This window comes from Thermobia domestica, chromosome 10 (assembly GCF_964235325.1).
Source record: "Thermobia domestica chromosome 10, izTheDome1.hap1.1, whole genome shotgun sequence".
NCBI lineage: Eukaryota > Metazoa > Arthropoda > Insecta > Zygentoma > Lepismatidae > Thermobia > Thermobia domestica.
The window spans coordinates 134487613-134506308 of NC_137463.1; the positions used below are offsets into that span (position 1 = coordinate 134487613).

General features: G+C 36.8%; 1 protein-coding gene across 2 annotated transcripts in view; it reads right to left on the reverse strand.

Annotated features, from left to right (window-relative positions):
• The window catches only part of LOC145662721 (inverted formin-2-like), a 435970-nt gene extending 421999 nt beyond the window's left edge, over window positions 1-13971 (reverse strand). For both annotated transcript variants that reach the window (XM_081728580.1, XM_081728579.1), the window contains exon 1: window positions 13520-13971. The gene's annotated coding sequence lies outside the window, so the exon portion shown is untranslated. The remainder of the gene's footprint in view (window positions 1-13519) is intronic.
• Window positions 13972-18696: the final 4725 nt, after the last annotated feature.

Below are 18696 nucleotides of genomic sequence, written 5' to 3' on the forward strand. Positions count from 1 at the left end.
TGGTCTCGTGCGTACGGTAACAGTGAACACATCTGACGGACTCTACAAGAGGCCGATAGTAAAGTTGTCCCTATTGCCTTTCTACAAAAGGGAGTCATCAACAGTTCAATCTGAAGACAAGTAACTGATCATTTAGTATGTTTATTCTAACATTTATTTGCGTAGTATTGTAAACTTTAGTATTTTTATTTCATCAATTGTCAATATTAAGATCTTCGATACTGGGATTTGTGTTGAAATATTGATATTTCAAGGTGGGCGGCGCATGTTGAGTGTATTTTTTTCTTTTAGAAAATATTTAGTCTGAACAGCTATAACGTAACAGAACAGATGTCAGGTTATAGTCAGTGTCCTTGAACTCCCTACGGTCTCGGAGGGTGGCCATTCTCTCACTTTTTTTTTTTTTTTTTTTTTTTTTTGTAGAAAGTAAACATGAGCCGTCACGAAGACCAGAGAGAGAGAGTGTTTTTTAGACAGTCGAAACGTGTGTGGTGGATGTGTCGTGTCGAACTATTGTGGTGCAATACAGACATTCAGTGAGAACTTCACATACAGTACATACCTGTGTCCACTAGTGCATATTAAATAAACGAGGGATAAATGGGGTTATTGAATTTGCCCCTTTCTCCAGTGATATTTTCTTATAAAAGAAAGCCACATAATTAAACTTTGAGGAACGCTGGCAATACTGTTATTTGCCGTACGCAGGAAAGAAATCTCATATGTACGCCAGACATTAAGAATAGTCATATGAAAACAATGAAGGACGTAAGTGCAATAGCAAGGGAGATAAAAAAAAAATCGGAGGCTCGTACTTTCTTTGCGTATATCTGTCGTCTATGTTCACGTTGTCTGGCAACCCTAGCGACGCCTCTATTTGTCACAGGGACATAAAATATACCTCGTTGGAAAACTTATAGAACACAGCTTAGAACTGGATAAATTTTGTGCTCCCCATGTTCAACTCGTAAAGAAAATGAAGAAGAAAATCAGAGATTAAAAAAAAATAACTTTGTGGGACTCTGGCAACACTGCTGTTTGTCGTACGCAGGGGAGCACAAAAGTTATATCTCTCAAATCTGTGTCCCATAAGCTTTCCAACGAGGTATCATTCATGTCCCTTAGGGGCGTCGCTAGGGCTGCCAACGTGACGATAGTAGGGATGGCCATAAAGTTCCGGTTCCGGCGGAACCGGTTCTGCGAGGAACCGGTTCTCGGAGATCCGGTTTTCAGAACCGGTTCTGGAACCGGTTCCGGACCTGGATCCGAAAACCCGGTTCCAGAACCGGATCTTAGGAACCGGTTCCAGATCTGGATCCGAAAACCCGGTTCCAGAACCGGATCTTAAGAACCGGTTCCAGATCTGGATCTGAAAACCCGGTTCCAGAACCGGATCTTAGGAACCGGTTCCAGATCTGGACCTGAAAACCCGGTTCCAGAACCGGATCTTAGGGACCGGTTCCAGACCTGGATCCGAAAGCCTCCAAAGACCCGTAAAGGAGGCACAAAGTTCACCTTCAAAAATAATGCAAAGAGGACCATGCGCTTGTGCCTTCCCCGCCCAGACCCGCTTGTGCCCCCAGAAAAAAAATTTGGTCCACCAGTGGGTGTTTAGCCAAATGAGTTGGCCAGTTTCCCTGTTTAGCCAATGAGTTTGCCAGTTACCCAGTTTATTTAGGCAAATGAGACAAGCTGCCGCCGTCTGGGAGCCTGCCTGTCGCTTCCACCATTTCATCTAGCATACTGTTCACAGCTAGATATTTAGGATCAATGTTAACAGACGAAAATCATATTCACGAAGAAATTAAATGTCGACTAAAAGCAGGGAATTCGTGTTACTACTCGGTTCAAAATCTCTTGTCGTCGCGAATTCTGTCGAGGAATTTGAAGCTTAAAATATATAAAACGATAATCATGCCTGTTGTTCTGTATGGTTGCGAAACATGGTCGCTTACTCTGAGGGAAGAACATAGACTGAAAGTATTTGAGAACAGGATCCTGAGAAGAATATTCGGACCCAAGAGGAACGAGAATGGGGAATGGCGGAAGCTCCATAACGAGGAACTACATAGTTTATACGGTTTACCCAACATTGTTAGGGTCGTCAAGTCTAGGAGGCTTAGGTGGGCAGGTCATGTAGCTAGAATGGAAGAAAGTAGAAACGCTTTCAAAGTCTTGACTGGTAGGCCCATAGGAAAATGACCATTAGGAAGACCTAGGCGCAGATGGGAGGATAATATTAAGATGGATCTCGCAGAGATAGGAATACAAAGTAGAAACTGGATGCAATCAGCTAAGGATAGAAGTCAGTGGAGAGCTTTTGTGAACGCGGCACTGAACCTCCGGGTTCCATAGGCCATAGAGTTAGTTAGTTAGTTAGTTATACTGTTCACAGCTTGCCAGTAGCTCGCGTTTAGGTAGGGATGGTAACAAAGTTTCGGTTCCAGCGGAACCGGTTCCGCGAGGAACCGGTTCTGTTTTCAGAACCGGTTCCAGACCTGGATCCGAAGAACCGGTTCCAGACCTGGATCCGAAGAACCGGTTCTAGACCTGGATCCGAAAAACCTGTTCCGGAACCGGATCTTCTAGAACCGGATCCGTTCAGACCCGAAAACCGGTTCCACCAAGAACCGGTTCTTGCCATCCCTAGACGATAGTCCATCGAAAAATATGTACAGAGTGACCATCGGAGGTACGAAGTTCAGAATTTTTTATCTCTCTTGCTATTGTGTCTACGCCCTTCACTTTTTAAACATAATTGTTGCCAATGTATTGCGTACGTGTGAGATTATTTTTCCTGCGTACGACAAACAACAGTGTTGCCAGCGTCCTACAAATTTTACAAAAATTTGTTTTACTTCCAAATTTTTCATTTTCTTCTTCTTTTATGTGTTGGGCTCGTCGGAATTTGTGTTCTATGAGCTTTCCAACGAGGTATAGTTCATGTCCCTGTGACAATTAGGTGGGCTACTAGGCCCGGCACTCTACCTCTTTTCCCCCCTTCCCCAAGTTGTCTACCATGCTTGGGGGCGACGACATCGGTTTTCACGAGTACTATAGTGCCTATAATAAAAATCAGAAATAAAACTGCGTTAGGCTTTCCATACATGCTCAACCCCCTTGAGATCCCGGCCTATAATAGTAGAAATTCCGAGGAAAAGACCGATAAGCCTGTTCATTCAATTCCAAAATTCGATTTTCTCATCCTTCTTGTGATTTGGTAACATGTGCTGCAGTGAAATCAGTGTTATGAGCAAATACTTAAGAGTAATTTAGAAATGTCGAGTATCAATCTACAAGATTAAAATTATTTGCAAACAAGAAGTCGTGCTATTCATGCTCACGGCACAAACCATAGCTAAGAAGTGTCAAACAGAACATTTTTGCATAAAAGAATACGGAGAAACAAGATTACGAAGAAGAGTTACTCCTGATGAACATCATCTTTCCTCACAAAAGAAATTTGAAGTTAATGTTTTTAACACAATGTTTGATTCCATCATACAAGGTTTGAAAGATATAGTTCAGGAATCTTGCTCGATTAAGAAGGTGAAACGGGAATACAAATAGTGTTTGTCATTAGGTTTTCTCTCTTATAACTATGGTATCGTGTCAGGTCCTAAAGTTTTTTTTTTTTTTTTTAAATATTAATCTGCCATGTAATGCTGTCCCTCTATCTTGCTCCATGTAGCACAGATTTCAAGAAGAAAGTACAGTGGAGAAGAAGAGGAATACACTTAGAAAGTAGGGGAAACCGGGGTATTCGCGAACACTGGGGTAATGCCGAACATCCAAGTTTACTCCCAAGGAAGCTTATTAGGAAAGAGACGATTTTGCTACATGCTTGTAGAGAGACCTGAAAAAGTGTAGCATAAATTTGGCGAGAGTCAGTTGGGTAGATTGCGAGAAAGAAGACGTTTTATTGGTTTTGTTGATTCACTTATAATGTTGATTCAAAATCTTGGCAAGGAAAGTTGGTTCTCATCTTATTTATATTGTTACAGATAAGGCTATATATTGCATTATATTTGAGCATTAGTTCTTTGTAATCTTACTAGCCTATATGCAGTCAAGAATTAGTTTTAACTTTAACAATAAAATGGTGTCTCATGGGGAAGTGCCAGACAGAATGTTTGTCATTACACCGGAGTGTTCCGGATTGCCCCCATGGAGTGAAATAAATTATCAAAAAATTTTAAATAGTTTTTTTTAAATTGAAAAGTAAGTAATAGTTCATGAAATTGCTTTTGGAAATAGATCGTCTTCGTAATAAGCGTTATTAGCTTTAATTAGAATAGTTTGCTATATTTAACCTATCAATTTAGGCCATTAGTAGCCTACTTCATTATTCTATAATCAGTAACCCTATTTTAGATATCTGATCCTTCATCATTGGCTGCAATTTTTTTCTGTGTCATTCACAAAGTGTTTTACAAATTTATTTAGCCTAGTAGCGTCTATTAGCAGTTAGCCAATCTTGTTCAGCCTATAACCGCATTTAAATATTATACTAATAAAGAATACTGTCTTTAGGAGCAAGACATTAATACATATATCTGTGATTTCTACAATTCCAAATAATGATTTCATTTTAATGAATATTTTACTTAATGCACCCTTGTTTCTGAATTTGTTTCATAAGAGTGCGTTTTGTTTAGCCTATTAGCTTTCACTTGTAGTAGTTTCAAAGATGAGGTCTGGTCATGTTTCTCATTAACTTGAATTATGTTCGTAATTGTAATTCTTGTTCAGGGCCGGATCTTGAATCCTGTGAACTATGAGTTTGCAGGAGGCGCTAGTTGAAGAGGGCGCCAACCTGGAAAATGAATTTTGTGTTTTAAATGTGAATATTTATTAGAAAATATGTTATGATGAAAATTTTTACAAATAGCTTCAAATAAATATTGTACAGACTGAGATACAGATAAAATGCATCAAAAGTACAATCAAGTCGATACTTTGCGTAATTGGCTGTAAAATACCCCATTACAATTAAAATGGAGTCGTACATCAATGGCGCCAATGCAGCACTCACAAGTGATGCTAGTTTGAGGAAAATTTCCTGTGGCGGAGAGAGATTTACGAAATATTTTTTTAAAAAGAGGAAAAAGGGAGATTTTACGAATATGAGATAAAATGTAGGGAAATTTTCCTTTTCAATGGATTTTATATCTATAAAGTACTACGGCCCTACGACTAGAGAGAGCTGCATTCTTTTCACAATCCCACCATATGCTCAAAATACAAATGTAACAGAGTCTTAATTCTTCTCCCAACAACCCTTCCGCTACCTCGCTACAGAATATCATTGCCACATATGTCTTTGAAATGGGAATGGATCAACGAACAAAAGGAAGTCAACTGCACGTGTTGCTTATGGATTGGGTGACATCATTACAGTAGAAAGAAATGTCTTCAAGGGGGACTGTCATAAACAGTGTCCTCGCATGGTGTTTCGGTTCAATAACCACAGTTAAGGGTTGAGAAACAGTGTAAATGAAATGCACATTATCGAAATTCAAACGACTAGGTTTTTGTTGTCCATTGGTCCATGGAGGGGGGGGGCGAATATTAAGAAAAGACGGGCTGTACAAATGGAATGATTTATGAGGGAAATTATAACTTACCGGTAAGTTTCTAACATCCGTGGCTTACAATCGTTGTGCACTGCTTAATGCTTACTTTGTTAAAGTCTATTAGTCCATTTGTCATCATCATTTTCGTTTTGTTTTTTAAATGATGATATGTGTTTTCACTTTTCAACAGTATTTTGTTTTTCATGTTTCAATAGTGCTTTGTAATAATAATGGCCAACGATAAAAAAAAAAAAAAAATGTGAGCTTTCTATCGGAAAAGAAAGTTACGAGACTTGAAAGAAGATGAGAGGCAAGCGAAGGCTCTAAAAAGTTTCTTTCGACTTCTGGACAAAATTTCGAAAGTGGTAATCATACTAATGTTGAGGTGAGGGAGTTGTCAATACCAGTTACTGTTAACGAAGTGTTTGCAAGTCGACAAACTTTTGAAACTGCAAATTTATTTTACTTGATTGCAGTAAATTAATTGTTAAATTAAAGTGCTTATGAGTTCATACGGCCTCTTCGGTTACAGGTCTGACTTGTGAGTTCAATTTAATGTATTTCAAAATGTTTGAATACAATTAGTTTTCACGCAGTATATGCGTATATAACTCGATAGGGTAACTGTAATCGAAATACAAAATGTAATCGAACGGTCATTACGATTATAAGTAACACATTATTTCAAGAAATCTCACTGTCAATCACTGCAGCGTATGCATATGCTCGTTTATTATAACAGTGCAACCATCATTATCAATCCATTCTCTCGTGTTAAATTTAGATGGAGCGATATTTTAATTTCAGGGGGCAAATACACAAAATTATTTGCGTTTTGTAGGGTACTCTAAACAATTTTGTATTTTGTATATGACTTTGGTCATCGGACCCAAAAGGGAAATCTTGGGTGCGCCACTGCTTGTGCTTACGTTGTGTTCACTCATTGCCTGATTTCGAACGTCTATGTTGGAAAGCGACATGAAAGGACTGAATTGTTCTGTTGACCTAAGGGGCTCTGGAAAGAACTTTTGCGGTGAAGACCTGATTTTGAAGTTCCGCCACTTGATGGAAGGAAAATTAAATATCGATTAAGGCACATACTGCTGTCATTTGTTGTGTATTAAACAAGTTCAGCTAAAATTAATAAAGAGTTACTTGAGATCAACTATATCTCAGGAACGGTTAAATGGACTAATTTTGATCGTCATTGAAAATGACATACTCAATGAAATGGATACGGATGCAATAATAAGAGATATTGCCAGTGAAAACTAGAATAGGGTCTTTATAACATGAACTTTTTAGTAACAAAGAAAGCTAGAAATTATGTTAATTATCACTAGAAAATACTATGTAAATATGTTTTTTATGAAGCATAAGAGCTCTTTGCCGAAATGAAACCTGTATCACTGTTAGAAGTGAAGCTTATGAGTTTTATACGACAAGGCAAACAGGCAAAAGTTATACATCATTTAAAAGGAAACCAATTCTAATTGAATTAAAAATAATGATTTCCACCAAAACATACCGTTACATTCCGTGGAAGCAGGAAAAGGAAAATTATGTTAGAAGACCCGACAGAATCTGGATAGCAAGGCCCAGGTTACTTGGACTAGAAAGTAAAGTTCAAAGGAATGTAAACGATAAGAAAAGAATTCACGGTAAGAATTTCGTCTGTAGCAAGAACTCGTAGCCCTATGTCTTATTTAGACTGAGTAACGAAGTATTGGAGGAATTTCACTTTATTAGTATCCAGAACAAGTTTTAAGATTATGATTTACATCATATAGTACTAAATCCACCCATGTGCTTCTCATATCTGACGGAAAACAATATTTACGCTGACATCAATGAAGACACGAATGAAAGAATTAATAAAGACTAAGTTTACCACTGGAAGTGTGTCGTTTAAATGTTTATAAACAAATGCACCAGAGCTGACATTCTAATTATTTAAAGCTAATTTAAATTTACAGGCCACTGTACTTTCTCGCTCAGCTCCTATTTCTTCTACTGTAGGTTTCTATTGCTTTCTTCCTTAGTCTAATGGCTAAACCAGATGCCTTTGGAGCACAAAGTGCCGGGTTCCATTTCCGGTTGAAGAGCAACAAACGCAGTACAGGATTCAGATCCTACTTTAAACTGTATGTCTTGGCACTGACACTTTGCACTGGCAATCTTTAATGCCTCACGATTACACTCTTTAGGCTAAAGAAGATGGAGAATTAATGAAAGGTAATGATTGTAAAATAATTGGTGGAATGGGAATGGGAGAGGAAACAATTTCGAAAAGCCATTATTGCTTACAAGGACATGACATGCTAAGTTGCTCTGGAAGATTAGTAATGGTATTATTATTTGGATATTTTCACCTTCGTATCCTTTACCAATATAACTAGACTAGCAGCGTTCACCCCGCTTCGCTGCGGTCACCCCGGAACGCAATAAACTTTGTTACTTAGATAATTTTTACTTTTTCGCTTTCAAATTGCAGTAAATGTTAACATTATAGCGCCTGTCATTTATGTTAACCCGCCGAGTGACACGGTCATGCGGGTTGCATATAAATACGTTTATTTTTATACCTATGATGAACTAACAAAGTGATTTGTACGTTATGGACACTTGAATGGTCAATTATCTCAAGACACTGGTAATTAAAAATTAAAGTGATATGATAAAAACCATCTAGGGTCCAAATCCTAATAACCCCCCAAAAATGAAAGAAATTGGTTCAGCCGTATTAGCGTGATGAGCTAACAAAGGATTTGTGCGTTCTCTTTTATATAATAGATTTCATAAAAATCGGGGACTCTACACGAAATTTCAGAGGTGCATTTTTTTGAATCGCAAGAGAAGGAATAAATCCAGTCTCTCTTTTTCAACTGGTTCTAAACCCAAGCATTGGAAACGATCGGGAATATAGTATCATATTCTACCAAAATCAAATATTTCTTATTCATGAACATTATAGTAGAACCTTGAATTCAGAGGGGGACTATCATTTCTCTTCACCGACTTTGACTGCATCGTAAAGGGGTCACTCGGAAAGCTCAAACGAAAAATGCTATATTACTACGAAATCAAATTCGTACATATTCGTTTTACGAAAAAAATCGTGGGAGGCAAGACATATTTATTTAAATGCGGAGAGAAAGAAAATTTACTCTTTCATTCCTAATAGATTTTAACCCCAAGCAATAGGGTGATTTGAAACCCTCCAAAGAAAATATACCCTATATTGCATCAAAATAAAATAATTCTTGAGGAAGTTATCGAGGTAAATAAGGAAATTTCGAAGTTCTATTAAACATACTCCCTTTCACCAGCTTGTGCTTCACAGGCTTCAATTACAACCAATCGGGATAATTGGAATGTCGTAAAGAAAATATATAATATGTCTGATCAAAATGAAATATTCTCTACGTGTTTTATACTGGAAATTTTTTGTATGTATATACATATGCACACCCATGTCCAAAATGACTGTCGCATATCTATAACTGTCTTCTTGTAAGAATATAATTTGATAATGATTTTGCAGGATACTTTTAATACTGATACTATGTGTATAATCGGTAAATGTAGTGGCGTAACTAAAGGCTTGGGGGTCCTCCCGCAGATAGCGTGGAGTGAGGCCCCTTCCCACTTCACGATTTGGGCGGTCCCTGATGGCTTGAGGCCCCGCAATGCGTGGTCTGCGGGGCCCTTATTTACGCCCCTGGGTAAATGTATATTTATAGTAAACTTCATAGAAAAAGAATTATAAATACGAAAACTAGAGTGAGTAAAACAAAATGTTGTTAAACGGACAAGAAAGTTTTATTTTCGTTTTATTGTTCTTATTTACTGCTCTTTTGACATGAAATTTGCCACATGTCTTTGCCAATTATACACATACTAACATTATAAGAAATACCGGGCGAATTCGTTATCAAATTATTTTCCTACAACATATTTATGCGACAATAATTTTGGACATGAGTGTACATTTGTAATACAGGTCAGATTATAAATCACTGGTTCTGAATCTTGTTTACCTGGAGGTTCGTAAATTCCTGAACCCCTTCCTGATCGTTTGTCAGCGCTACGTGGTTTTTGTCTGAAACTTTCTCGATTTCAGATGCAGCATGGGTTCTCAAACTTTTAATAATAATAATAATAATAATAATAATAATAATAATAATAATAATAATAATAATAATAATAATAATAATAATAATAATAATAATAATAATCGTACGTTCATCAATTTATACACTGTTCGCTATTAAAAATGCAACATCAATAAGTAGGCAAGATAGCAGCGCCAAAGCTGTATCATGCATAAGTATCAGTGTTTATATCAGCCTCTGTGCTGTCTGTCAACAGGTGCGTATTAGAGAAGAAACGATAAATATCGAGAAGTGTTTTTTTCGGAATCGATTCAGTGTTTGAAAAATACGTTTCATCTCCTCTGTTAACCTGCTATTCAAACTGGAAGTGGCAGAAATTAACTATTTCTACTTTCAACATCTATTGCAATAAGAAGAAGAAGGAAAAAAAAAGAAAAAAAAACAGTAACAGCGAAAAACGGTTCTTCGAATCATCCTTATACGCACCTCTACACAGTGACGGATCCCCCCGAAGAGGAAACTTTCTTATTTTTATATATACAAATAAAAATCATCCCAGAGTTTTAAGGTCTTAAAAGTAGCTTTAAGTAGCAGTATGACAACCCCCTCCCCCAGAAGCTGGTCCTGGATCCGCCCCTGCCTCTACAAGAGACGAAGCTGTAGATATTTTAAGAAAAGATATATCTTCATCACATCTCTTTACTGAAATCGGAAATGGCAGAAATCCATTGTTACTTTCGGTTTCAAAAATTCATTTTCATAAAACAAAACGATAAGAGATAGTGACAAGCAATCTTCTGGAATCGATTCAGCATCCAAAGAATAGGTTCCATCTCATGTATAACCTCTATTCAAACTGGAAATAATAGAAGTTAACCACTTCTGATTTCAGCGTTGATCGCTATAGAACAAGAACAACAAGAGATAAGACAAGCTTTCTCTCGAATCAATTCAGCGTCTCAAGAAAATATACCATCTCCACTCACATCTCTCTACTATAGCCGGATGCTGTTTCACTATAGATTTCCATAGAACAAGAACGGTAGGAGATAGTAAGGACCAGTTTTCTGCAATCGATTAAGCGTCCGAAGAATATGTTCCATTTCCGATCTTATACCTCTAGTGCAGGGATGCTCAACCTGTGGCACGCGAGACGCTGTTGGTGGAATATACAACTTAATGGTAGTATTAATAAATATGCTTTGGTGATATGTCGGCGGAAAAGGTATATTCCACCTAGGGATGGCCAGACGGATCCGGATATCCGGATCCTATAAGATCCGGATCTCGGATCCGGATCCGAAATTTCGGATCTTGGATCCGGATCCGAAGTTTCGAATATTGGATCCGGATCCGGATATTCGGTCCCTGGATCCACACCCGAAATTTCTACGTTCAGATTCGAACTCCTGTTTTGAATATTTTATGCCTTAGATTGAGACCCAGAACTTGGGAAATTCGACGAGGAAGGGGGGAAATGGGGTGGAAAATATTGATGATTCTTGACGTTAGATACTTCAAATTTGGTATTTGGGTTTCTCATTGAAAATAATTTGATACTTGTTTAAGTGCTTTTTGATATTTGAATTAGAAGGGGCAGGGAAGATGTAGAAAGTAAAAGAACGGGTGGTAATTGCAATTATTACAATTAGTATAATAATATGCCTATATCTCCGAAACTTAAAGAGTTAGAAACATGGAATTTGGTATTTGGACTTCTCACTTAAAATAATTAGATACGTATTTCAACGTTTTTTTTTTTTTTTTTATATGTGGCCCAGAAGGGAAGAAAAAGGGCGAGAAGAAAATTAAGTGGGAATTACAATTATTGTATTAATATGTTCATATACTCCTGTTGTATTAATATGTTCATATACATTGTATTAATATGCTCCTTATACAACCTATGCAGAGTTAATAGTAGTGAATTACTAATTACAAAGATACGTGTTACTTACTGCTCGAGGCTCCATATGGTATTTTGTATACACATACAGTACATTAATACATTGATTTTGATACATTAATTGCCATTTAGAACTTCATCTCTACTACAATTCTTAATTCTAACTGGAGTGGTACGGTCACAGAGAAACGTATTTTTAAAGAAAGAAAAAAAGCTCATCAAGAGCAAGAAAAGGAAGTTGCTCCTTAATTTGATTTGATCTATATTTTATGGGCTGTTCTATTAGCAATGGCCTAGTCCATCACGACTAGGAAATGGCCTCATTCAGTGACTACAATAACTCAGAAATAATTAGAAAAGTAAGTAGCCTGAGCCTAATGAAGCTTGGGCTTGAGACTAAGGTTTCATCCCAGCATTTGACTATTGTTACAGAAAACAAAGGACAAATTTCCATCAGGACGACCGCTTTAAAAAAGATTTACTACCTTTTCGGTCAATTATTTCCACTAGAATCGAATCTGACAATGAGATTGCTCTCACCTAAGTCGACAGTTTTACTCAATCAAATTTGGAGTAATTGTGACATATTAAGGCACGAAAACCAAATATCAACAGAATGAAGAGAACGCTAGGCTATCACACGATCAGATACCAAAAGTGTCTTAAAATCTTATTTTAAGCATAGGAATGAAAATCTGTCAATAATTTCGAAAATTTTGCTGATTCGGAACACCCAAATTTTCTGACACGGTTTCGAATCCGGATCCAAGATCCGAAATTTCGGATCCGTATTCAATATCCGGTTTTTCGGATCCGGATCCAAGATCCGAAATTTCAGATCCGGATCCAAAAATATCCGCAAGAAATTACTTTTTCGAGATTCCTTCAACGTCCTAAGAATAAGTTTAACTCTGAGCTTGTTCTTGTATCACAACTGGAAGCTCTAGATCCATTACGACCAGTTTTAGTGTTGGGTTTGCCGAGTTTGGAAATCTATAACAATTTCACACCGGAAAATGACACTTACCGTTTACAAAATCAATTTTAGTAGAGTTACCCTTTGTAATTAATTTCTCTGTGTTTTTACTTTCGTGCGTTGATAGGAAAGAAAGTATGAAATTCACGAAAATAATCGAGTTCGAGAAATCAATGAATTTATAAGTTTCATGGACCCTATTCCGAAAAATGTTATTCATGTATTTCTATCCTCTTGTTCATCCGTTCGTTCGCTCTTCCCGATTCACGTACAAGTAGACGTAGTTACTAGGGGATAAAACTCAAAATTTGCTATTTCTCAACAACAGCTCTAATAATCTTGTTTACATTCCATAAATCAATATAGCCTACCATTAACAACCCTTAATATGTTATACGTCATTTTTCTAGAAAATATCTAATAAATTTCTAGAAAATAAAGTTCTTCTTTTTTTCTTATGACTGTCTAAAAAGCGACTCAAGCAATTTTGTTCATATTTTATAAACAAATATTTCAGTAATTTTTCTTTTAAAAATTCACAACTGTTATTTTACTCCTGGGATGTTTTTCATAAATAACAGAGACGATTTAATAAAATAAAATAAAAAACTGAGTGCTAGGTAGGTGCACATAAATCATTGGATCTGGGAGAGTAACAAAACTACTGTGGAATTCAGGTAACCACCCAGACGCATCATCATTTCGGCATGTTTATCACAAATGTGTTTATATAAACAAATGAATTTAGAAGTTAGAGGCATTGACTAAATCCGGCGTTAGTGTACGCTTCATGCATACCAAGGACTACATCTAAAAAGGAAAACTGAATGGAAGCATACGTAATTTTAAAGGTATTGTTGATAAGCTGTCAAGTTCAGAAAACTATTGTATTTAATGCTTCTGAATAAAGAAGCTGATAGCAGGAATTACGGAAATAGTTACTTACCTATGAATTTTAAAAGAATTGTTTACATCCACAATATGCGAATGCTATGTACCGAGCTGCAATAGAAACAGTCAACTGATCACACAAAACAACGAAAGCGAGAACTGCACAGAGCAAGTAAGACACGCGTGAACACAAACACAGGTGTTTTTGAGCGACAGAACTCTTTGAAAACACAATAGAACATCTTGCATGAACAGGCGAAGCGTTGCGATCGCTCAACAGCTAAGACGATGGTTCCACCAGAACACAACATACACAAATGGTGAGCCGTGAGTGAAAAGGAAGAGAGCGCTGGAGGTCCCTCGTGCAATAACATTACGTCATAACGAAGGACAGTACTATACTCTTTGCTTGGTTACTACCAAAGAAAATCGACTGCACTAGAACTCGTCTCCCGTAAGCTCGAGGTACTACTTTGAGGGAGCTTTCCAGTAGGAACAAAGTTAAACCACTCTAGCGAAGGAGAGAAGTTTACGTTCCCTCCCTCATTCAGCCAGCTGTATAGTGCATGCATAGTTGCCACATCTCCATGAAAACATTTGAGTTCCCATGAAAATTAGGCTACCACTTTAACTTGAATGCCAAGGTCACGCATTTACAATCATTGATACCATCAATACAGCTACTTTTTTTTTTTTTAATTTTACATGATGAATTGAAATAGTGTGACGTCACATCCCTCTCGTTGCCATGGTGATAGGCATTTTCTTTTCTAAACAACACGGACTAAGGATCTAAATACAAAGCGAAAATGACGATGTATTAATTTTCGGATTGCAAACATTTGAGTAAAAAGTGCTTGTGTTTATTTTAAGCATTTCTATTGAATGAAACTAAAAAAAAAAAAAAAAAAAGATAAAAAACAATTAGGTAAATAATATGTTAAATATTATAGCGTATATAACAAGCACTGAAAGTAAAATAAGCGAGTTTCCACGCCTTGTAAAATTTTCCCTCTAATATCGTATATTTTGTATAAGCCTGTTTCTACATTTAACGGTTAGATTAAATCTTAAAATTAGGTTACTCACCGTGTTCATCCTCGGATTTTATCTTTAAATAATAATAATAATAAAAAAAAGATTCCGTAAACTTTGATCGGTATCATTACTTCGGTTGATTTGATTTTGAATTTAGCGTCCCGTTCAGCAGCGAGGCTATAGTATGAGATGTGGTCCCATAATTTAACGTGGGACGGAACCACATGAGCTCCGGCCGGGAAGCGAACGCGAGTTTCCCACGCCAATAGCGCCTACGCTAACCGTTTATCTACGAGGAAGCTCCGATGTTATATATAGGCCTAACAATAGTTTCAGGCTAACTTTGAACTTCACCCCCAGATCTCAACATTTGCTCGGCCTACGGTCTCGCATTTCTCATATCTCTAACCCTAAGACATTTCGAGATATGAGCATCTTATAACAATTGCTAACCTCACTCACTTTCTCTTGTTTTCTAAGTGAATCATCAAAAAATGCTGAAACACATCTTTAATTAGCATGTCTCTACTCTTAAGGGATTTTGAGATACGAGCATTCTCGTATGACAATGTTATTTTAACAACTACAACTTCCTTTTTTCTTACAGTATTTTCCTTCCCTTCTAAGAAAAAAATATTTTAAAAAGACTGAAACACAATTATTTTAAATTACACGTCTAAGAACTAGTTTTCGTAGCTCTAATGGTCGTATTACGAAAAACCCTTACGGTTGGTAATCGTAAGGGTTTTCGACATATGATCATCTTATTTTAACAATTGCAACTCCGACTCTTTTCTTCTTCCCGGACTTTTTCTTACCTTCTACGAAAAGTATCAAAAAACGTTGAAACACGTTTTAATTCTTTTTCATAAAAATTAGGGATGGCCAAAATTTTCCGGAATCCGGATAATTTGTTTTCCGAAATCGGATATTTTACTTTCCGGAATTCAAAAAAATCCGATATTTGGAAAAATTCCGGAATTCGGAAAAAGATCGGATTTCGTAAAAATTCCGGATATTGAGAAAATCCGGATTTTTTCCCAATTCCAGAATTTTTTCGATTTAACTTTCCGGATTCCGGAAAGTAAAAATTCTGGAAATGGAGCTCCCTAGAGTAGCTGTTAAAACAAACAAACAAAAAATGAATATAAAGGGGTTGGACAAAAAAATCTAAAACGTTTGCAAAAGTGTGAAAATCATACCTAGTATGGTGTGGGGTTTCCTTTTGCGTCCAAAACAGCTTGGATCCGACGTGGAATGGACGTATACAGCTCCTGAATCGGGGTGTGTGTAATTTTGTACCATTGTTCCTCCAAAACATGCTCCAGTTCCTTAAGGGATGCTGGTGAAGGGTAATGAGACCGAACACGCCAAATCATCCGACTGGTAGGAAAATGATAATGCTTAGATCCTATGGGCAACAGGGAACCGAACTATTGTTTTGCAAGTAGGTGCCCCTGTACCAACAAGGTGGATGTGTGTTACAGGTCATAAATATGTTCTGCAAAATTGATGTATTAAAACAAGATTAATATAATTGTGGTGTATGATTGGTAAAGAGAATAGAGTGCAGACAGGCACAGATTAAGAATAAAGATTTAGAAGAATTTTAGTGTGTATTTACGTAATTATTGGTGTCCACCTCTGAATAGTTTCTTCAATTGCATTCTATTAGGCACAATGAATTTAGCCGAAAGAGTTACTATTCTGATGATGAGACGTTATGGTGATTGAGTAAGGTCATACCATAGAATGGTGATAGAGTAAGGCCATAGAATGGCTACCTATTTCCATCAGGACGACCGCTTTAAAAAAGATTTACTACCTTTTCGGTCAATTATTTCCACTAGAATCGAATCTGACAATGAGATTGCTCTCACCTAAGTCGACAGTTTTACTCAATCAAATTTGGAGTAATTGTGACATATTAAGGCACGAAAACCAAATATCAACAGAATGAAGAGAACGCTAGGCTATCACACGATCAGATACCAAAAATGTCTTAAAATCTTATTTTAAGCATAGGAATGAAAATCTGTCAATAATTTCGAAAATTTTGCTGATTCGGAACACCCAAATTTTCTGACACGGTTTCGAATCCGGATCCAAGATCCGAAATTTCGGATCCGTATTCAATATCCGGTTTTTCGGATCCGGATCCAAGATCCGAAATTTCAGATCCGGATCCAAAAATATCCGCAAGAAATTACTTTTTCGAGATTCCTTCAACGTCCTAAGAATAAGTTTAACTCTGAGCTTGTTCTTGTATCACAACTGGAAGCTCTAGATCCATTACGACCAGTTTTAGTGTTGGGTTTGCCGAGTTTGGAAATCTATAACAATTTCACACCGGAAAATGACACTTACCGTTTACAAAATCAATTTTAGTAGAGTTACCCTTTGTAATTAATTTCTCTGTGTTTTTACTTTCGTGCGTTGATAGGAAAGAAAGTATGAAATTCACGAAAATAAATCGAGTTCGAGAAATCAATGAATTTATAAGTTTCATGGACCCTATTCCGAAAAATGTTATTCATGTATTTCTATCCTCTTGTTCATCCGTTCGTTCGCTCTTCCCGATTCACGTACAAGTAGACGTAGTTACTAGGGGATAAAACTCAAAATTTGCTATTTCTCAACAACAGCTCTAATAATCTTGTTTACATTCCATAAATCAATATAGCCTACCATTAACAACCCTCAATAGCATGTGACTCACAGTGACACACCACCCACCGTGACCCACTGTGACCCTCCACCCACCAAGACCCACTGCGACCCACCACCCACCATGACCCACTGCGACCCACCGACTCAGTCTGACTTACCGACTCTGCTCACTGCATTGTAGACAGTATCTTCTGAAGACTGGTGAATTTGTCTGCGTTTCACTTTCAAGACCTTGATTTCCCTTCCTTTTCCATTTGTTTCTGTCTACTTACCTGAGGTGAGTATATCTAAGTGAAAAAAAGAACTTCAGGCCTTTTTGGATATTGATATTTGTAATTGTAATAATAGCAATAGGACTTATACTATTACTTGGCTTTCGAGGCCTGTGAGTTTTTAGAGGAGCTAAATACTGAAATTTTTTTTTGAATCACTGTAATATATAAATTATTATATAAAAAATTGAATGTAACTATGTGTGGCTGATCATCACGACCAAATTGCAAAGTCAAAAGAAATGATTTTTGGTATATAGTTAGGTCTTAATCCAAACTGGGATGTTATATTGCTTTCATTATAATACATATCCTAAGGAGATAGTGAGGATCCGAACTTTAGGGAAAAAATGAGTATCTCGCAAACCGTTAAACTTACGGAGCTGAAATTCAGTATATTAACTCTTTATTGAAAATAAACAGAATGGGTCCTAGCACTTTGAAAATTCTCCTTTATGGGGGAAGGGGAAGCACTTTCTATATATGGAAAATTAGTAGTGAGTTGGTTTGTAAAAATGATCGAAAACGATCGATATTAGTTAAGAAAATTGCAGAAACAAAAAATACAGTGCTTCGCTTCATATATCCATTGTTTTCTACTATAATAATTGAAGAAGCGCTATGTTAATTAAGTGGAGCGCTTACAGCACAGGGCAATCAACCCATAAAGTTGTGAGAAAAATAGACATAAAATTTGTACTGTAAGCTTAATTACACGGAAATTTTAAGTTTGGATTGTACACATAACTAGATGGAAATTTTTTTTTCTTTTTCGTTGGTCTACTTACCTTGATTTGGGACTTTCAAATTTCATCCTTTTTTCCACTGAAAAGTATCTGTAATTCAACAAGGAAATAATTATACTATGATAATTTAATTGAAATTCTTCGTAATTTGGCCCATGACAGACAAGTGTGGTAATTGAAGGGGAAGAAGGTGGGAAATTCCCAGGCACCTCTGAACACTTCCCCGGAACATCGTTCCCTTTTGCTTTCTAGGGGGAAGGGAACATGGTAATGACATCAAACCTTCATGTGTAATTACAAAAATTAAATTTATAAACAAGTAAGAAATCATCAGTTTATCAGTTTAATTGATAAGTTATGCGCAAGATTCCCTATCGAAGGTGTGGTAGATGAAGTTTCTGTTCTCTATGAGTCGACATTGCCAACTGACATGGTCGATATGGAAAAGATGTATGGTGATAAAGAAGTGATACTTCTTGCTGAGTATTTCAAAACTGATCGAAAAA